The following is a 19,467-nucleotide window of genomic DNA, read 5'->3' on the forward strand; positions in this document are numbered from 1 at the left end:
TGTCGGCTCGTAGCCGAAAACTAGCTTTACTTTGTTGTGTGGGTCAACTTTTCTTGCGAGAGACAGAGAGAGGCGTTGAAAGACTGCTCCAACGGAACTTATTGTTTTCGGAGGAAAACACGAACACGGTGTACAGTCGAGTCTTAATAGCTTACTTACAACTGGGCTCGTCAGGCACTCTTCTTGGCTGAAGTGGTTATTATTATATTTACATGCTTCCAGCTCCCGTTTTTCCTCGATGACAACTCGTACCTTTCCACTCCCCTTTTTCTCCCTCCTCGCGCTCACAGACACATAACGTGTATGGCGGTCCATTCTCCCTGCAACACGGACTACACTGCCCATGATGCTACATTCTTTAGAGCTATGCTTGTAGCATTCTGCCTGTTAGCTTAGCACAACAACGAAAAGGCGCTCTCTCACCCAGGAAACACACAGTCGCAGAGAGAGAGAGAGCGTCGCCCTGTAACCATGGCAACCGTAACGCTGCCGCCTGGAACAACAGAACGTAGCTGTCAAACAAAACCCAAACAGTCCTGACCCGCGACAAAATGAAACAGGAAAGTACCGCAGTGTAATCCATTTATTTCAACAAAGTAACTGTATTCTGAATACCACCCTTTTAAACGGTAACTGTAACGGAATACAGTTACTCATATTTTGTATTTTAAATACGTAACGGCGGTACATGTATTCCGTTACTCCCCAACACTGGGTAGTCGGATATCCAAGCCACCAGGCAGGGGTCCACCTCCATCCTGTTCAGTTTTTCCTGAAGCATACAGGGCCGGATGGTATTAAAGGCACTGGAAAAGTCAAGAAACAGGATCCTGACCGTGCCTTTTCCCCCATCCAGGTGTGAGTGGGCTCTGTGTAGGAGGTACAGGATGGCATCCTCCACTCCGACACCCGCCTTGTATGCAAACTGTAGTGGGTCCTGGGCATGTTGCACCTGTGGTCGGAGGAGGTTGAGGAAGAGCCGCTCTAGAGTCTTCATAAGATGTGACGTCAGTGCCACCGGTCGGAAGTCATTCAGCTCATTGGGCCGGTTCCTTTTGGGGACCGGGACGATGCAGGATGTCTTCCATAGGGCGGGCACTCTCCCCAGTCGCAGACTGAGATTGAAGACTCGTTGTAGCGGCTCCCCAAGTTCAGCAGCACACGCCTTTAGCATCCTAGGACACACCTTGTCTGGGCCTGCTGCCTTCCTGGGGCGAAGCTTCCTCAGTTGTCTCCTGACCTGATCCACTGTGACACTGGGAGATGTTTGGGAGGAGGGGGGGGGGGGAGATGTCTTGCTGCTGAGAGAGGGATTGGAGGAGGGGGGTGTCATGGTGTCAGGAAGGGGGGGAAGCGAGGGAGGTAGGAGAGTGGGGAGAGGACTCTGTAGTAAAGGTGAGGGTGAGGGTGGGGGGGTTGTGGGCTGGTCAAACCTGTTGAAGAAGTTGTTGAGTTCGTTTGCCTTCTCCACAGTCCCCCCCACTGTGCTTTTCTTGGTGTTGTGGCCTGTGATGGTTTTCACACCATTCCAGACCTCCCTCATATTGTTCCTCTCCAACTTCTGCTCCACCTTCCTCCTGTAGGTGTCCTTTGCTTCCCTCAGGCAGCGTTTCACCTCCCGCTGTGCTGCTTTCATCTCCTCCTTCACTTGCTCCTGAAAGCCTTCTTCTTCATATTGAGGACAGCTTTGACTTCCTGTGTTACCCACGGTTTCTCTAATCAGTTCCCAGAACTTAAAAAATGTTTGGAAACTCGTTGCCTCAAAACACCTGTACTGAGTGCTCACTCTACATCCTGACTCAGTACTCAGGACGTAGAGTGAGAAGAGAACAAAAGACAAAAAATGGAAACGCACACAAACAACTAGTCACCACTTAAAGTGTGAAGCTCCCCAAAATGAAATCATATCCACTCTGCCGTGACCCGGATTCGAACCGGGGTTGCTGCGGCCACAACGCAGAGTACTAACCACTATACGATCACGGCTGGTCAGAAAATGATCATCTGCAATCTTTATTGTGTTTATTCCTTCATATCGATCTCAAACTCTGTGTCTACGGTGCGCACATTTACGCACGTGGCACAGTAACAGTATCTGCATTAACACAGGGACCTCGCGTGGTCTGACCGTAAATACATTTTGGTGCTCTTCTGCACATCGTGCAGGTCAGCTGTTACACGCAGATTCCAGTTTTTATGGTGAAGTAAGAAAAAAAGAAGCAAGATCCAGACTGTAACTGGCAGTGAAAAGCACGAAATGTTTGTAGTTCTAATGTTGATACGACCTAAAAGTGTCAAACTTAAAACGTACAGTCCTGCTTAGTGGGTTTAAAATGGACTCCTGTGGATTGGAGGTGACTGACTACATGGACTTTCAGTCTGCAGCTGACCAGCCGTGATCGTATAGTGGTTAGTACTCTGCGTTGTGGCCGCAGCAACCCCGGTTCGAATCCGGGTCACGGCATTGAGGTGAAGCTTTTAAAGCACCTGTCTGAAATTTGCACGAGAGATGAGACAAAAACAGATACATGATGTTTGATATAATAATAAAAACAGATTAATTTAAGAAGTCAACTTGTAACCGGTGATCAGTGGGTAACAAAAAGCAACCGCACGCTGTGCACTATTTACTTTATTTTGTCATTTCTACAACGGCTTACTGAGTTAGGGAAAAGCAGCACAAGAGTTCAGAAATTAACGACAAAAAGCTGCGTCCATAAAGTCTAAGGCATAAAGGCTTTGACTTCTTGATATGACTCATCAACGCTGGATCAATGACATTTTGACTCATGTGTTCCTACACAAAAGGTGGCACTACAAACCAAACATTTTCTTATATTTTATACTTAATTTTTTATTTGAATTAATGTCTATTTTACTTTATTATATTAATTTTATTTGAGAAAATGTGACATAACTTGATACAAACAGCTGTTTTTAAAGATCATTTCGATTTTTTTGTTAAATACTTTAACCCTTTTATTTTTGTGGCTGTGTTATGTCTTTGTTGGAAATCTTAAATCTAACCTAAAATTCAGTGTCTTTTACTGTTACATGTCATCCATACTCTGATGGGTTTTGCACCCTTTTAAGAACTTTGTGGATAAAAATGTACACGCACAAAAGTCTGGTCAAAGTGTTTGTCCTTAACACGGTGCTGATCTCAGCTACCAGAAAGTCTTATCTGAAGCTGCTGTTTGTTCCTTAAATCTCAGGATCACCCTGTGTTTTTTCCCCAAGCTGGCAATGTTTCACGTTAAATAAAGAATCAAAGAAATCCTGACTGTGTGTCATTTCCTCGAGCGAGTTGTTCAAAGATTCAAGATTCAGAGTGTTTATTGTCATGTATACAGAAGAAATAGCATTTCTCTGTGCAATGAAATTCTTCCTTTCCTGTCCATACGCAAATGCCAAGTTAGGGTAAGGGTTAAAGGAACAAGATAAGTATAAAAATAAGAAAAAATATGAAGATAAATAAAGATAAAAATAAGGATAAAAATAACGAAAGATAAAAACACAAGTACAAAAATAAGTGTAGACAAGTGAGGTATGCAGATGTCAATGTAGATGGATGTACAAAGGAGCTTAATGTGCAAAATGAACTTAGTGTGCAACGTCCCCTGTTGTGCAAATTGCAGTTGAGTTACGTCAGCTGTTCAGGAGTCTGATAGCAGTGGGGCTGAAGGAGTTGTTGAGTCGGGACATTCTGGATTTCACACTTCTAAACCTTCGTCTCGAGGGCAGAAGTGTGAACAGTTCGTGTTGAGGGTGTGTGGGGTCTTTGTGGGTGGAGGCAGGTCTCCTCTGGACTCTGCGATGGTAGATGCTCTGCAGAGAGGGCAGCAGAGTCCTGATGATCTTCTCCGCAGTTGTTATCACTCTCTGCAGGCGTTTGCGATCCATAGCAGTAGTTCTACCATACCATGCAGTGATGCGGCTGGTCAATGTGCTCTCCACAGTGCAGCTGTAGAAGCTGCTGAGGATCTTGGCCAACATACCAAATTTCCTCAGCCTCCTCAGGAAATACAGCCGCTGCTGAGCCTTCTTGACCAGCTGTGTGGTGTTCAGTGTCCAAGTGAGGTCCTCACTGATGTGAAAGCTGAGGTGCCAAAAGCTGCTCACCCTCTCCACTTCATTCTCCTGGATAAACAGCGGCTGGCGAGGCCTCTTCTTCTTGTTCATGTCCACTATCATCTCCTTTCTGTGTGCTCATACTCACATTCACAATTTGACATGTTTTTCTCAAAAACTTAAATGCTTGTGATGCTCCTGCACAATAACAATATATTTACTGAAGCACTTTTTAGGTTTCTGTAAATCTTGTGAATGTGATAACTCAAGAAAGAAGTAATTATGATTTTTCTCAACCTCAAGGTAAAAGTCAGAGGTCAAGTTTTCTGAAAATGTTCTTATGCGATAACTGAAGGACGGGGCAATGTATACCTTTTAAACTGATACCTTTATCAGTGGTTTTCTCAGTTTCTGTAATCCGATTACTTTTTTCAGGTAACGAGTAAAGTAAGGGATTACTATTGCAAAAACGGTAATTAGATTACCGTTACTTTCCCGTAGGAACGCTGCGTTACTAAAACCGTGATTTTTTGCGAGAATGTCTCATGACAGTGACGTAAGCAAGTGCGACGTTTGTGACAACAGCTGTGTGCAGATCAACAATGGATAATATATCGAGTGCGGGAGAGAATGTGAGCGTGCAGCGTTTAAAGCGTGGAAGTACTGACCTTACTTTGAGTTTGATTCCATAAAAAGTGACAAAAACATTAGCGTCCACCGTGCGTGGGAAGAAAACTTCTTTTTACAGCGAAAAAACTCCTAAACTTCCAAGCAAGCACTGAGTGCGCTACCACGTAATGGGAAACTCACAGAGAAACTCGCGGATTCTTCCACTGACCGCTGCGGCACACCTGCACCAGGGTAAACCTCCACCTGCCCCACTCCTGCTTTACAGGTGAAAATAGAGCAACAGGACCGCTGAGTCTTTGATGTTATTTATTTTCTGCTGTGCTTTACTTGCATCTCAAAGAGTGAGTGTAAACACAAATATATATATATATATATATATATATATATATATATATATATATATATATATATATATATATATATATATTTATTTATTTATTTATTTATTTATTTTATGTGCTGGAATGTGCAGAAAATAGGTTTGAATATTAAACAAATTTCTTCCAGTCAGAGAATGTTGCATATAATTACATTTTTTGCTCAATGCATAAAGTTAAAAGATTAAAACTAATAAAACAAGTTTTAAAAAGGAACTTTTCCATTTGATTACATTTTGTATGATGAATTATGTAGAAAAAGCAGAATTGGGCTGAAAGATCTATCACTTTATCACCTATTCAGGTTGTAAATCGTGTTTTTAAAAAGTAACTAAGTAACTAAGCAATTAATTACTTTTGAAAATAAGTAATCAGTAAAGTAACGGGATTACTTTTTTGGGGAAGTAATCAGTAATTAATTACTGATTACTTTTTTCAAGTAACTTGACCAACACTGGTCACTAATAGGGATGGGTATCGAAACCCGGTTCCTGTTGAGAACCGGTTCCCACTGTTTCAATTCCTTGGAATTGTTTGCCATTTTTGCAAACGATTCCCTTATCGATTCCAGTCGCCCCGAATGACGTCACCACGTTGCTGAGCGTCGCTTACCTGGCAGGAAACACGGTGCCTAAGTGCAGGGCTGGACTGGGACAAAAAATCAGCCCGGGCATTTTGACTAGAGACCGGCCCACCAGGTATTACAGGAAAAACCATAAAGCCTTTGAATGAAAACAAACGTTGTTGTGACAGTGATGTACACTGTCTTGTTGGTACATATGTATCAATCTAATAAACTTAAACCTACACCATCCTCCCCATTCTGGTATTCTAAACAGTACTTAGCCGAAACCCAAAGACTGCTTGGTTGAGTTAACTTCTTGAACTATCTACAACATATGGTGGAAACCTGACATTAAGACAGAAAAGACTAGATGTAAGACATGACCATTACTGAATATTAAAAATAATAATTGACAGATTTAGTGATATTTTCATAAACTATTTATTTACCATATCAATAAACAGCATGGCAGGGCAAAATATTTTTTCTAACATGGCAACCTTTAAAAAGTGAATGGAGACAGAAAGACACGTGAGAAAGAATAAAACTTAACTGACTTTTTGATGGCATTTTACACAAAGTACTAGTACAGTATCTAGAAAATGTGGGAAAATACTGGCATCATGTACAGTACTTTCTTCTGAAGTAATTATGTTGGGACCCTGAAAAAAACTTACTATGTACAATAATGAATTTCTATAAATTTGACATCAGATGAAAACTTTGGTTGTAAGATTCGGATAATTATTTGTTAAAAGCTTGAAATTTTAAATGAGAATAAGAAAGAAAAGTATTTCTTTGTGCCCCCCTCTCCCTGTTAATGCCCTACCTGGCCCCCCTGGCAAAACTTTGCTAGACCCACCATTGCACAGTTACCAGCTGTCAGTTTAAAGGTGCTTCTGCTGTTTAACGCGACCTCCGCTAGTTTCCTCTTTCTGGCACAAAGCGGGAGATAAACAAGCAAGAGAGACGGGACTTGCGGCAGAAACGCTGATCATTGATCAGTTTCATGATTGAAGTAGCAGCAGGAGAGGGAGGGGGGAGAATGAGAGAAGAGGCAGCTGACAGCATAAAGACAGAATAAATCCAGCTTTTTGTCTTTTTTTTTATTGTAGCTGAAGTACAGAACAAATCGCGTTTATTTTCAGCTCAATACAAAACACGTAATATTAACTCTGAACACCAGAGGTATAGGCAACTCGACTAACTAACCTTATGAATAAAATAAAGTTCACCAGTAACATCATAGCACCCGCCCAACTGTATCGAAACTCCATCATGCTAGCTAGTACGCAGTACGAGTTATTGTAACTGACTGTAAAAAGTTAGCACAACGAAAATAAACTCCACCTAAACTTGGTTTATATCTGACCCAGATAGACTGCAGGTCATAACTTCTTACCTGAAGCTCATTTCACCTGACAGTCGGACCGGCGGCCGCCTTGGGTCTCTCCTCCTCCTCCTCCGCCTCCCCTTTCCCCCATCCACCTGCTGGCCTCCACCACTTGCTAATTTTACTGAATCTGTGAAAGCTCCACCATAGCCACTACCAAACAATTGAGTTATTTTTACACGTTTGCCAGCATCTGTCCAATCTGCCACCTTTCACTGTTTACACGGTTACGGAAAAAAAAGACAACAACAACAAAACATCGGCCCATTTAAAACGAAAAATTACCATCGGCCCACCGGGCAAATGCCCGGTATGCCCGATGGCCAGTCCAGCTATGTTTGCGCCCCTCCCGTCTCTGCTCAGCAGAAACACAAGAGTGACGTGCAGCGTGAAGCGAAAAAAAGTGAGAGAGAGGGTAAGAGAAAGAAAAAAAAACCCCACGGCTTGCATCGTTCACTTCAAAGAGTCAGCTCTAAGAGCCATTTCATTTGCAACCGACCCATCACTACAAAAAAAGCTACACAGGAGAGAAACCACTCAGTTGCCCTGTGTGGCAAGACATTTGGCCTCTTTGGAAATTTGAAACAACTCCTGAGGTTTCACACATGGTAGAAATCCTTTGGCTGCTCAGAATGTGGAAAAACATTCAGCTCTAAGTCTGACCTGAGGGTTAACATGCGAATCCACACAGAATAGAAAAGATTCATCTGTAGCCTCAACATTAATTAAACAAACTTTCACTACCTCATATAATAATCACCAGTCTCCTGATTTGATGGTGGATGGTGCTTGGTGGGTAGAGTAGCTTTAAAGAGGAAGTGATGGAGAAGATGGAATTGGCCTTCAGAGTGTGAGAACTGCTTTTCTTCTCATGTTACTCTGTGAAGCCAGAAGATCCAGAGCACAATAGTAACACCATGTGCAAGTAATTAATGGATCAATTAATGGGTTTCTTGTCGTGTTTTTTTTTTTTTTTCATCTCTAATCAGGGGCGGTTCTAGGATCAGAACTTTGGGGGTGCTGAGCACCCAGAGAGCTGCACAGCCAGGCAAGATAAACCTGTCTCTGTCAGTCCCTGCATCCTTAAATATTGTCCCGAGTTCTCTCTGACTGTCTCCTTGGTGCACTTAAACCCCTGTTCCTCCCTGTCCTCATCGTCTGTTATCTTCGTCTCCGTTATCAATCAATCAATCAATCAATCAATCTTTATTTATAAAGCACTTTTCATACAGAGAAAATGTAGCACAAAGTGCTTTACATAGTTAAAAGCAGCCCACCCCACCCTCCAACTCACTCCCCACACTCTCAATACACATATATCCCCCCACCCACATACACATACACACACGCGCACACTTAAAGAGTAAAAATTGGGCTGGGCTCGCATGAGCCAAGTGAGGAAACACTATAACAGGGAGCCGTCTGCACCGGGAGCCGGTCACAGACCGCAGCCTCCAGGCTGGGCACACAGCAGGAGGGAGGCAAAGGAGCCCCCCAGCCAGGCTGAGAGGACCCCAGAGACCCAGCAGCCACGGTCAATAACAGCCCCGGTGCAGAGAGCGCCCTCCGAGGAAACACTGGAGATATGACGCAATACAATATATACAGGGTAAAATGATAAAATAAATAAGAACAGGATACAATATAAATATAAATAGAATAAGAAGATTAAAAAATGAATAAGAATAAAATCAAGAAATATTAGGTAAATCCTAAATTAATAATAGAATAACAGGATAGAATAAATAAGCATAAAAAATAAATAAACGCTAAGTAAAAGCTAAATTAAAAAGGTGGGTCTTGAGCCTGTTCTTAAAAACATGTACGTTCTCTGCGGCCCTGAGCTCCTCCGGCAGGCTGTTCCACAGACGAGGACCATACCACTGAAACGCTGCCTCTCCGTGAGTATGTGTCCTGACTTTAGGGACAATCAAAAGGCCAGTACCAGAGGACCTCAGGGTCCGCGAGGGTTCGTATGGTAAAAGCAGATCTGAGAGATAAGAAGGCCCAAGACCATTAAGACATTTAAAAACCAATAAAAGAACTTTAAAATCGATCCTGAAACACACGGGGAGCCAGTGCAGCGATTCTAAAACCGGTGTAATGTGGGCCCGCCCTCTGGTCTTTGTCAGCACACGAGCTGCCGAGTTTTGCAAGAGTTGTAAAGTTGAAATATTCTTCTTAGGAAGACCAGAGAGCAGGGCATTACAGTAATCAATGCGACTGGTAATGAAAGCATGCATCAGCATCTCCGTGTTGGCCCGAGAGAGAATAGGGCGGACTCTGGCTATATTTTTTAGATGATAAAATCCAATTTTGGTTACATGTTTAATATGTGGGATAAAACCAAGCTCAGAGTCAAAAATAACACCCAGGTTTTTCACTTGTAGCGAAGGACATAGTGAAAATGCCTCTAATTTAGACAAGAGTTTCTCTCTCTGAGCCTCAGGACCGACAATCAAAACTTCAGTTTTGTCCTGGTTAAGCTGTAAAAAGTTTTCTGCCATCCAAGATCTTATATCCAAGATACAGTTAAAGAGGGCATCCATTGGTCTGGTGTTATCAGGAGACACGGAGATGTACAGCTGCGTGTCATCAGCGTAACTGTGGAAGTTCACTCCATGCCTCCTGATGACACCGCCGAGAGGGAGCATATACAAATTAAAAAGTACAGGGCCTAGAACCGACCCTTGAGGCACACCACATGTCATTTTATGGATCAGTCATCATAATTTTACCATCTCTGTGCAAGTCTGCAAATTTCTTTATTAAATCATAAGATTCTTAAATTCATCAAGTCTCTCTGTCCCTGGGTCCTCATCACAAAACATGACATCACTGTTTTGTACATTTTAACACAATTTAATCCCCACATTTGTGAAAGAAAAGCAAAACACTTTTTTGAAAAGTCTGTAACAAAACCATCAAATCTGATAAGGGTTATTTAAATGCTGCAAAAGAAGAATGGATTGGGATAGAAAAAAATACATATCCTAACCTTAATTACTGGGGGAGAATAATGAATGATGCTCATTGTGAGTAAAAAGTAAACTGAGTGCATTTTTTGGACAGATATTCACTTTTAATGTGTATGTATAATATAATACAAATACATAAAAAACACTCCCAAAACAGAATAAATTATTACAAATAAATTATTACAAAATATTAATAAAAACTATAAAAATGGAGGCAACTTTGCCTGTGGTAGAATGTATACAATGTATGAAAAAAATCGTTATTGCAGAAACTAATTTAATAATACTAATTTTGTGTTGTAAGATTTATGACTTTCATGCTTTCATAGCGGTACTTAGGAGAGCTTGACATTTTTCTCAGGTGGTACACACTGTAAAATGTTTGAGAAACACTGATAAGTTAAGTGTATGTGTGCTTTTGGAAAACATTTAAAGCTGCTGTACAGAATCTTTGAAACAAGCTTAAAACATTTTTAGAATATAAACAGAGCATCTGCTTCTCTTTAAAGCTCCTCACTCCACCAGGGCTGTTTGGCACTTTCTGATAGAGTGCAAATGTAATGTATGTACTGCGGCTGAGGTTTTAGTAGAGTTGTGGCTGGACCACATAAAAATATATAATTAATTTTAATCTCCCCAATCAATGATAATGTTATGTTGGAATGTTGTTAAAGAGGGTCAAAAATGTTTCAACCCAGTTTGTTTTGCAGATTCTGTATAGCAGCTTTAATATAGGGAGAACACAACTTCCAGATTGTGTGAGTAAAATCAGGTTTTTTCTCTTTGTCAGTTTAACAGTTTCTGTTGTGCCTGTCACTGTTCCCTGTCTGTTTTCTTACCTGGTTCTTCCTGACCTTGTACTTTCTCCTCATGTTCCCTCTTTCCTTTCTCCCTCTTTGGACTGACAATCATACACAAATAGATTGTATTCAATTAGATGAAAAATTACATTAATATGAAAAAAATTCTAATAAGATCACTAACAAAAAGTCTTCTCTCAGTCTACTTTCAACAAAAAGGCAAATAACCACATGAACATCTAATAAAAGATATAAACATTGAAACACTGATCCAACATTATTCTTGAATGACGGATCATTTGATTTTACACTTTTACCTGAATGTGGCTCCTTTTTTTGGAAAAACTTCCTTATATCCATTATGAACCTGGCTGTCTCTCTGTACACACACACACACACCAGGAGTTTATAAGGTTAATGGGCATTCAGTCAGTTAGCTAGTTAGTATCCATTTCAAACAGGACAGTGGTAACCAAAAGTAGGCTGCGGACAATTTTAAGTTTTAGATTTTAAATAGGCTGTATACATTTCAATGGGAGCAACAGGACGGTCAAATGTCGCTGATTTTACTACAGAGCAGGACGGATTGTAGGGTAGCTAACATTGTCGGAAAACACGTTTTCAACACTGCAGGTTACCTGGTGTAATGCTTTTCAGCTAAAAAGAAACATGGTCTGACTCCTACCTAACTATATAAAGAGTAACTGAAGGTTAAATGCAGCTAATATGTCCTGGTTTAAGCCAGGCACTTAAACCTCCACTCCGCTGCGTCTCAGCCACCATCTCTGGCAGCAACGGCGCTAGAGCCAGAGTAGGGGAGAGCTGGAACAAACCATTTTGGGAGGGGGGGGGGTTATCTATACTTTTGTTGTTAAAATGTTACGTCTCAAACAAGTACAGTACTGTATGCTTTTTATATTTTTAGTAATGTGTCACACAAAGAGCAAATATTGTCAAAAAAAGTAAGAAATCTTTGGGGGTGCTTTGATTCCTTTTGGGGGTGCTTAAGCACCCCTAAAAATGGGCTAAAATCGCCCCTGTCTCTAATGCTGAAAGTTATTTAAGACCCCACCCCCTACTGCAGAGAGTAAGTTTTAGTTAAGGAGGAATCAATAAACCTGATAAGAAATATATTAGTGAACAAGCCAGAGTGCAATGATAAAAACATTCTGACTGATACTATGTAATACATAATTCAGTGTAAATCTGTAAGACTGTATGTGTTCAGCTGATCAGTCTGCTCTGTGTCACCAATAAATCATAGTTTTAAATACTTGATGACACTTTGCCTTGTGTGTAAATAGGTGTGAACACTGCAACATTATTATTATGGTACATGAAATTTCTAAATGTTAGGTGTATTCTGAGTTTGTGGGACAGTTAGTCCCTTCATTCTTGGAGATTAACTTCAAAGCTGCTCTGAGTCCTGTAACATTCTTGGTTTAAGAGCAGAACTGAAGTGAAGTCCAGTCATTGAGATAAATTTCATAGCAGACGGTAGGAGTGGTCCGAGTCCAAAATAGATCTAAGTGTGCAGAGTCACTGCTGCCTTCAGTGACCATTCACCATTCACTCCCTGAGACAGCAGTGGGCCAAATCTATTATGTCAGATAATTTGAAACTCCTTCAGGGGCTGATACAACGAGTTCACTGTTACAGCCGATAGGAACTCCTGCTCAACACAAAAACCACAACCCTGGATTCTTGAAAAGGTCTAAGTAAGACTAAAAATGTTTTAGTTTAAAATAAGTTTACACACTTTTTTTCAGCAACAGAAGTGGGCTGCAGCAAGTAATGAAAATGCAGTTAATTAAACTGCTTTTCATTATGCAGTGAAGCAAAGAGCAAATAAAGATAAACACCAATAAGAAAGAAAACATACACCTAGGTACACACAGGTGTATGGTTCTGTGTAGAAAAAGACCTGTACATCTTTCTTGGAAAAAAGGAGCCTCATATAAAGCCTCTTTCTAAAATAAAGCTTTATTTAAACAGATGTTCTGTAGGCAACTGATTAATAAGGGGGTCAGAGGTCCATCAGTGACTGTGATGCAGTAACAGTGAAATGTCCATCAGTGATTGGCGCGTCAGTGTGATGTCATCCTCTAGTCATGTGACTCTTAAAGCAGGCTAAGAGGATTACTGAATCTCTCTTCAGTTATTGTCTGCTTCAGTCTTTTGTTTTCACAGAAGAAGACAAGGCATTTGTGGGTTGTCAAGATTTATTAATCACCTGATGAAATTGTAGATGAAGCTTAGTGAATTCTCTGTGTTTCTGCTGCTGGTCTGCATCTCTCTGCAGAGAGCTGACAGCCATTTACCTAACTTCAGTCCTGGAACTCCCCCTCTGCAGGTAGGACAAATGCAAGCTGGGAAGAAAACCAGTAACCCTGACACTGAGCTAATCAGCTGCAACCAAAGTCAGCTCTGATTTTGACTTAAATCAGAAGTGTATTATTCAGATTAATACCACAGGTGGCAAATTTACAGGCAATATTTACTTCAGTAGAAGTACAGATACTTGTGTTAAAATAAAGCTTCAGTAAAAGTTGAAGTACGGATTGAACTTCTTTACTGACATAAAACTGAAAAAGTACAGCTCCAGAGTAACCAGACAGGATAATGTATATTTAAATATATAACTTTCTACAGGACTGAATATAATATTTTTATGTAAAAGTCCAGAGCCTCTGAAGATTATCTGAGTACTTCTAACATTACACAAAGCAAAGGTGTCCATCACGCTTGTTCATGAAACTTGGTTTATCCATTTTCTGGAGCGAGCCAACAGTGAAGCTCTGAAGATTTCCCTCTGAGGGAGCTGTAGAGATCAATGGTGAAGATCATTGATCTATGCAATGAGCTTTAGTCTTTCTGATGTTTCTGAAATTATGCCTCTCTCAGTGGGTCAACAGAACATCTGGCACAGGACAGCTGTGATAAAAGAAAGGGAGGAAGTTTCTCCAAACCTCTGGACCCAGGAAACCCAGCTTGGTCCTGATGGTCTCCCTCATTAGGTTTACTTAACTGTGAATCTAGCTGTTGATCATAATGTGAACGATGTTATTACATGAAAAGAACAAATTACACTAGTTTTTATTTAAAGTTTATGTGTTACCAGGCTGTAGAGTGCTCAGTGAGTGTAATGGATCTAAAACTGTTTAAATCTTTAGTCTTATATCATCCTCAGTCTTATGTTAAAATCTCAAAGGACAATGTTTGATGTTTAGTAAAGACGCTGGATTTGTGATTCCTTGCAAGCTTTGTTTAATGGGTAACTGAGCAGGCATTACATGCAAGCAGCTTGACTCCAGCGTCTTCTTACTGCATGCATGCGCAGTGCACTATTCTGAACAGGTAATAATAATAATAATAATGGATTGCATTTATATAGCGCTTTTCGGGACCCTATTCAACCCCCATTATTAAACAATACCAGTCAGATGTTCTATGTCCCCTTTCTTTAGGTTAAGACTGTATAAACAACAGATTCTAATCCACAACATTATAGCCTGAACATTAACCATTCACTTCAAACCTGGAACTGTCATTGGTAAGAATATAGTAAACATTTAACATTTGACCTTGTCAACATCACGTTACATGTAGTTTCCATGGATTTCGTTTTCTTTGTGCTCTGGGGAACAGGCGGTTGATGGTTGGACCACGGTAGAGTCATCGTGGGAATCTCTGTGTTGTGGTGGTGCTTCAGGGACTGGGAGGACATGCCTGCGGTTCCGCCTATACTCTCCGCCTCCTGACTGGACAATGTATGATCTGGATTTCTTATTAGTCCCTAAGGAGTCATGTCCATGATGCGTTTGCATCCTCACAACCTCACTTAGCACGAGGGGACGGAGTGGTCTGCTGGAGTTGTCATAGCATTTCTTTTGTGCATGGCGCTTATGAACTAGGCTTGTCTTAACAGCTGTGTTGCTTTTGGGCCTGGGAACCAGCAGATGTTGCATGATAGTGCATGTTTGCCTTGACATGAGCCTTTCAGCTGGAGAACCTAGTGTGTGAGCTTGAGTGGCTCTTTTTGTTTATGTGGCCTGGTACTGTTGCACACCGGACACGCAATTGTTTCTTGCCCTATATCTTCAGTTATTGTGGGCCAAAACATGATAGCATGGGCCCTGCGTTTAGTAGCTTCTGTGTCTGGGTGCCCTCTGTGGAGGACAGTGATTTAATCCTTTTGTAAAGACTTTGGGATCACTGTCTTCAGGCCTTTCTTGACAATGTCATCTTCAAGGGGGAGTTTATTTGATATGGGTAGTATTCACGAATTTCTGTGAGCAGCTGAGTTTGTCTGCAAGGCCAGGCCTTCATTGTGACAGTGCTCAGTTTCTGTAGCTCTGGATCGGAGGCAGTGTGCTCCCACAGTTCAGTCAGCCTAAGGAAGAGATGTGTTGGATCAACATGATCTTGTTGTTGGGTTCGGGAGCAAACAAAAGCATTCTAGCTTTTTAAATGGCAATGTGTAGCTTTTTAAATAGGTTTAATGTATGTGTTGTAGGTTGCTAACATTATTCCCTCCTGTTTGACATTTTAAAAGCTTGTGTTTTCAATTATCAGTACAGCATCACTTTCAGGTGCATTTTCAATGCTTACTTCATTTAAATGCAATCTTCCATGTCCTTCTTTGGGTCCTCCTGGGCAAATGTGTAGTAAATAAAGGTATTAGTCACCATCCTTTGTATCATGCTTTTTATGCAGGGGAGAATACAGGTCACAGCAATAAACATAAGAACTAAAACAACAAATACTGGGGTCACAATCTACAGTAGCATGCGCTACCAAGGTCCAGAAGTCAGCCATGCGAGCCAATCCTGTGTTGAGGCTCATGGTGTGTGGTCTGCCACATGCCTTTGCAGCACGGTTAAGTTCTGTAGGTCCTCATAGATGTCGCTGCCAGTGGAGTATTCGTCTGGAATGAATGTGCAACATGTCTCACCAATTAGCTTACACACCCCACCTTGGGATGCGGTTAGCAAGAATGTTATACGGCCATAATCCAGAGCTGTGAGTGGATAGTGGCATGTGGGCACATACGTAGCAGTCCATCTTGTTGTTAAGGTGCGCCGTGGTGTTCATCATCTGCCACCAAAAGTTCGTAGAATAGCCATGAGGTTATTGAGTGTGGCTTCCTCGGTCCCATAGTGCTTCAGCTGTCGTCACGAACAGGAATACTTTCAGCCACGCTGTCATCCTTGTTGCTGACTAAAGGTAAGGGAGTCATTGGTTTCTTCACCGGGTTTGAGATGGAAGGTCCTAGAGGCTTTCTTCCCCCTTTGTAGTTGGACTCGGGCTCAGCGTCAAGGTGCGTGATCTTCTTGCAGTGACTCTGGTGAATCCATGTTGATCTTTCAGCAATGTTATTTTTAAAAGGAAATTGGATCCAGTTGTTTTACTGCTGTTATGCTGCTCCCTCCTGTTGAGTCATGACCACGTCCATGGCTCAAAATTTCAGCAGCAGTCTTGTAGAAGTGTTCATAATGCAAATGACAACAACAATGACACAAAGGAAGACCCTCTGTAGAGTGTCAACCTCTGTATGGCACAGCGAAAAAACATTAGGTGATAATCTTTGAGAAATTGCCGTCAGTCAGTTCCTGTCACCGCCATAGCATCTGTTTTCTGTGTTGTTTACAGAATCATGATGCCATCCCTGAACTTCCTCTGTGCTTTCGGTTGGAGCTTGGCATGCTCCCCTTATCCTTCAGATAACCATTCTGTTGTCCACCATCTCCTGTTGATGCTCTCTAGGAAGCCCAGTGGTACAGCTCTCTGCGGGTCGTCAGCTGGAGGTGGTCTCCACCCCTCACTGATCCTCTTGTCGCCTCTCTCATAGCCTCAGTCTGCATCTGCATCTCATTTTCTTCTTCCATCACTTTACCTTTTTCCACCTGTAATTTAAGCCTCCCCAGAAAATCCTCGTTTGCCACATGGCCCTTGCCATGTGTCAACTTCACACAATTAGACATACATAAGAAAGTTAGTTGCACATTCTCTCTTAAAGATTCCCAGGGCTTGTCTGTTAGGCTGAACGAATGGACTCTATGGCAGAACAAACGCAGGGAATGCAGAAAGTGCTCTTTATTTACAGTGTCTGGATTATTTACACAGGGTGGGAGATTATGTACAGTGATAAATAAACGGAGGGAAACCAGGAAAGGGGGCTGACACGCACTCGGAGGGAAAGGTATAATCGGCACACACAGGGTTGATCTACGAGAAAAAGGAAAACGAAATTTTAGGGGAAGATACCAAACATCCATCCATCCATCCATTCGCTTCCGCTTATCCTTTTCAGGGTCGCGGGGGGCGCTGGAGCCTATCCCAGCTGTCATAGGGCGAAAGGCGGGGTACACCCTGGACAGGTCGCCAGTCTGTCGCAGGGCTAACACATAGGGACAGACAACCATTCACACTCACATTCACTCGCACATTCACACCTAGTGGCAATTTGGATTGTCCAATTAACCTATCCCCACAAGCTGCATGTCTTTGGACGGTTTGGAGATACCAAACAATCAGTAAAAAGCGGCAATAAACATGGGGAGAGTTGGAGAGCTCACTTCTCACACTGGCAGTACAGGTTTTGGCGAGAATCTCCAGGATGCGAAGGTAAAGATGCGATTGATGTTTGAAGTGATCCCGGAAATACGGCTTTACCAGCAGCTGACAGGCAAGCGGGTGATGGATCCGGCTAAGGATACAGGACAACAGGTAAGCAGACAAAATCCAAAACATGGGTTGGCTGTAGTGCACACCGCAGAGATTAACAAACACGTTACCACTCAGGGAGGCAACAATACTCCGACACCAGATGTCTGTCGCGCTGCTCCTAAATAACGCTCCATCAAATGACGTCTGATGTACCACCGGTGTGACAGCATCCTGTGAGACACCGTCCCACCTACCTGTGCTGAAAAAGGAAGCAAACCCATGACACCACACCAGAGAAACCCTACCAACTCCTAATAGTCCCCCCCCCCCCTCAACGGGCGGCCCCCGGAAGGGCTTACCAGGATGTCTCTTGTAAAAGTCAGCAATGAGATCAGGGTCCTCAATAAACGAACTCGGAATCTAGTACTGATCCTCAGGCCCGTACCCCTCCCAGTCCACCAAAAACTGAAAGCCCTGGCCCCAGCGGCGCATGTCCAGTAGCTGCCGGACTGAATAGATAGAAATGCCATCCACTACTCCGGCGGGCGGGGGGGGGGGGGGGGGGGATTGGACGGGGGGCACAACGGGCTGCGAGAAACAGGTTTGAGCTGGGAAACATGGAAAGTAGGATGAATCCTCATGGAAGCGGGCAGTTGCAGTCTGACACATACAGGATTAATGAAGCATTGAATAGTGAAAGGACCCAGAAAACGGGGCACCAGCTTTCTAGACATACATTTCAAAGGAACAGTTGCAGACGACAGCCACACCTTCTGTCCCATGGATTATAGAGGAGCAGGGGATCTCCTCCGATCCACCGTACAGTGAGCTCGTGTCACAGTCTAAAGCAACACCGCCTTGGTCTGACGCCAAATCCTCCTGCTGCGGCGCAGGTGGTCCTGCGCCACTGGGACCACAACCTCCGCCTCCTTAGAAGGAAACAGTGGGTGCTGATAACCCAAACAAACCTCAAACGGAGAGAAACTGGGGACAGAACAGGTGAGAGAGTTATGCGCATATTCTATCCAGGAGAGATGAGAGCTCCAGGAAGCAGGATTAGCCAAAACCACACAACGGAGCGCGGATTCCAGTTGTTGGTTCGTCCTTTAAGTTTGTCGATTAGACTGTGGGTGATAGCCCGAGGAGAGGCTCGCCCCCACCCCCAAGGCAGCACAAAACCCCTTCCACACACGTGACACAAACTGAGGTCCCCTGTCAGACACAATGTCCTGGGGAATCCCATGCAACCGAAAAACATGAACACCGAGTAAGCGAGCAGTCTCAAGGGCGGAAGGTAGTTTAGGCAAGGGAACAAAATGGGCAGCCTTGGAGAATCTATCCACGATGGTAAGGACGACCGAGTGACCAGAGGAACGCGGCAGCCCTGTGATGAAGTCCACAGCGATGTGCGACCACGGGTGACTGGGGACGGGCAGGGGATGCAAAAGCCCAGAAGGCGCCTGGTGACGGCTTTTAGAACGCGCACAAACTTCGCAAGCCACAACATACTCGCGCGCATCCCTCTCCAACGAAGGCCACGAAAAGGACCGTTTCGACAAAGACACCATACGATAAATGCCGGGATGACAGGCAAAGCGCACAGTGTGCAGCCAATGCAGGATGCGCGCGGACATGGCGGACATACATAATTCTGAGGTCAATCAAATGGACCAATATGGCAAGGCCATGATGATCCAATTGGTAAAGTAAAGCCGATTGGCATCTTTCTTGGCCTTCAGACAACAATTCTGATGGCTAAAGATCCAAGCGGAACAGGCAAAAAAACAAAAAATAAAAAAAAAAGCGCCCAGGTGGAGATGCCCATCGTCCGGCGAAATCTGAGACAGCACGGCTCCCACGCCGGTATCGGAAGCATCAACCTTAACATCAAACTGTCTGAACACGTCGGGGTGGGCGAGGACGGGAGCGGAGCAAAACAGCTCCTTAAGCCGTGAAAAAGCCCGTTCGGCTTCCGCCGTCCACT

General features: G+C 43.0%; 2 non-coding genes across 2 annotated transcripts; one reads left to right on the forward strand and one right to left on the reverse strand.

The window, feature by feature from the left end:
• Window positions 1-1,914: 1,914 nt before the first annotated feature.
• Window positions 1,915-1,986, reverse strand: trnah-gug (transfer RNA histidin (anticodon GUG)). Its single transcript has one exon. It is a non-coding gene; the product is annotated as a tRNA-His (tRNA).
• A 406-nt stretch (window positions 1,987-2,392) lies between these two features.
• trnah-gug (transfer RNA histidin (anticodon GUG)) lies at window positions 2,393-2,464 on the forward strand. Its single transcript has one exon. It is a non-coding gene; the product is annotated as a tRNA-His (tRNA).
• Window positions 2,465-19,467: the final 17,003 nt, after the last annotated feature.

This window comes from Astatotilapia calliptera, chromosome 22 (genome assembly GCF_900246225.1).
Source record: "Astatotilapia calliptera chromosome 22, fAstCal1.2, whole genome shotgun sequence".
NCBI lineage: Eukaryota > Metazoa > Chordata > Actinopteri > Cichliformes > Cichlidae > Astatotilapia > Astatotilapia calliptera.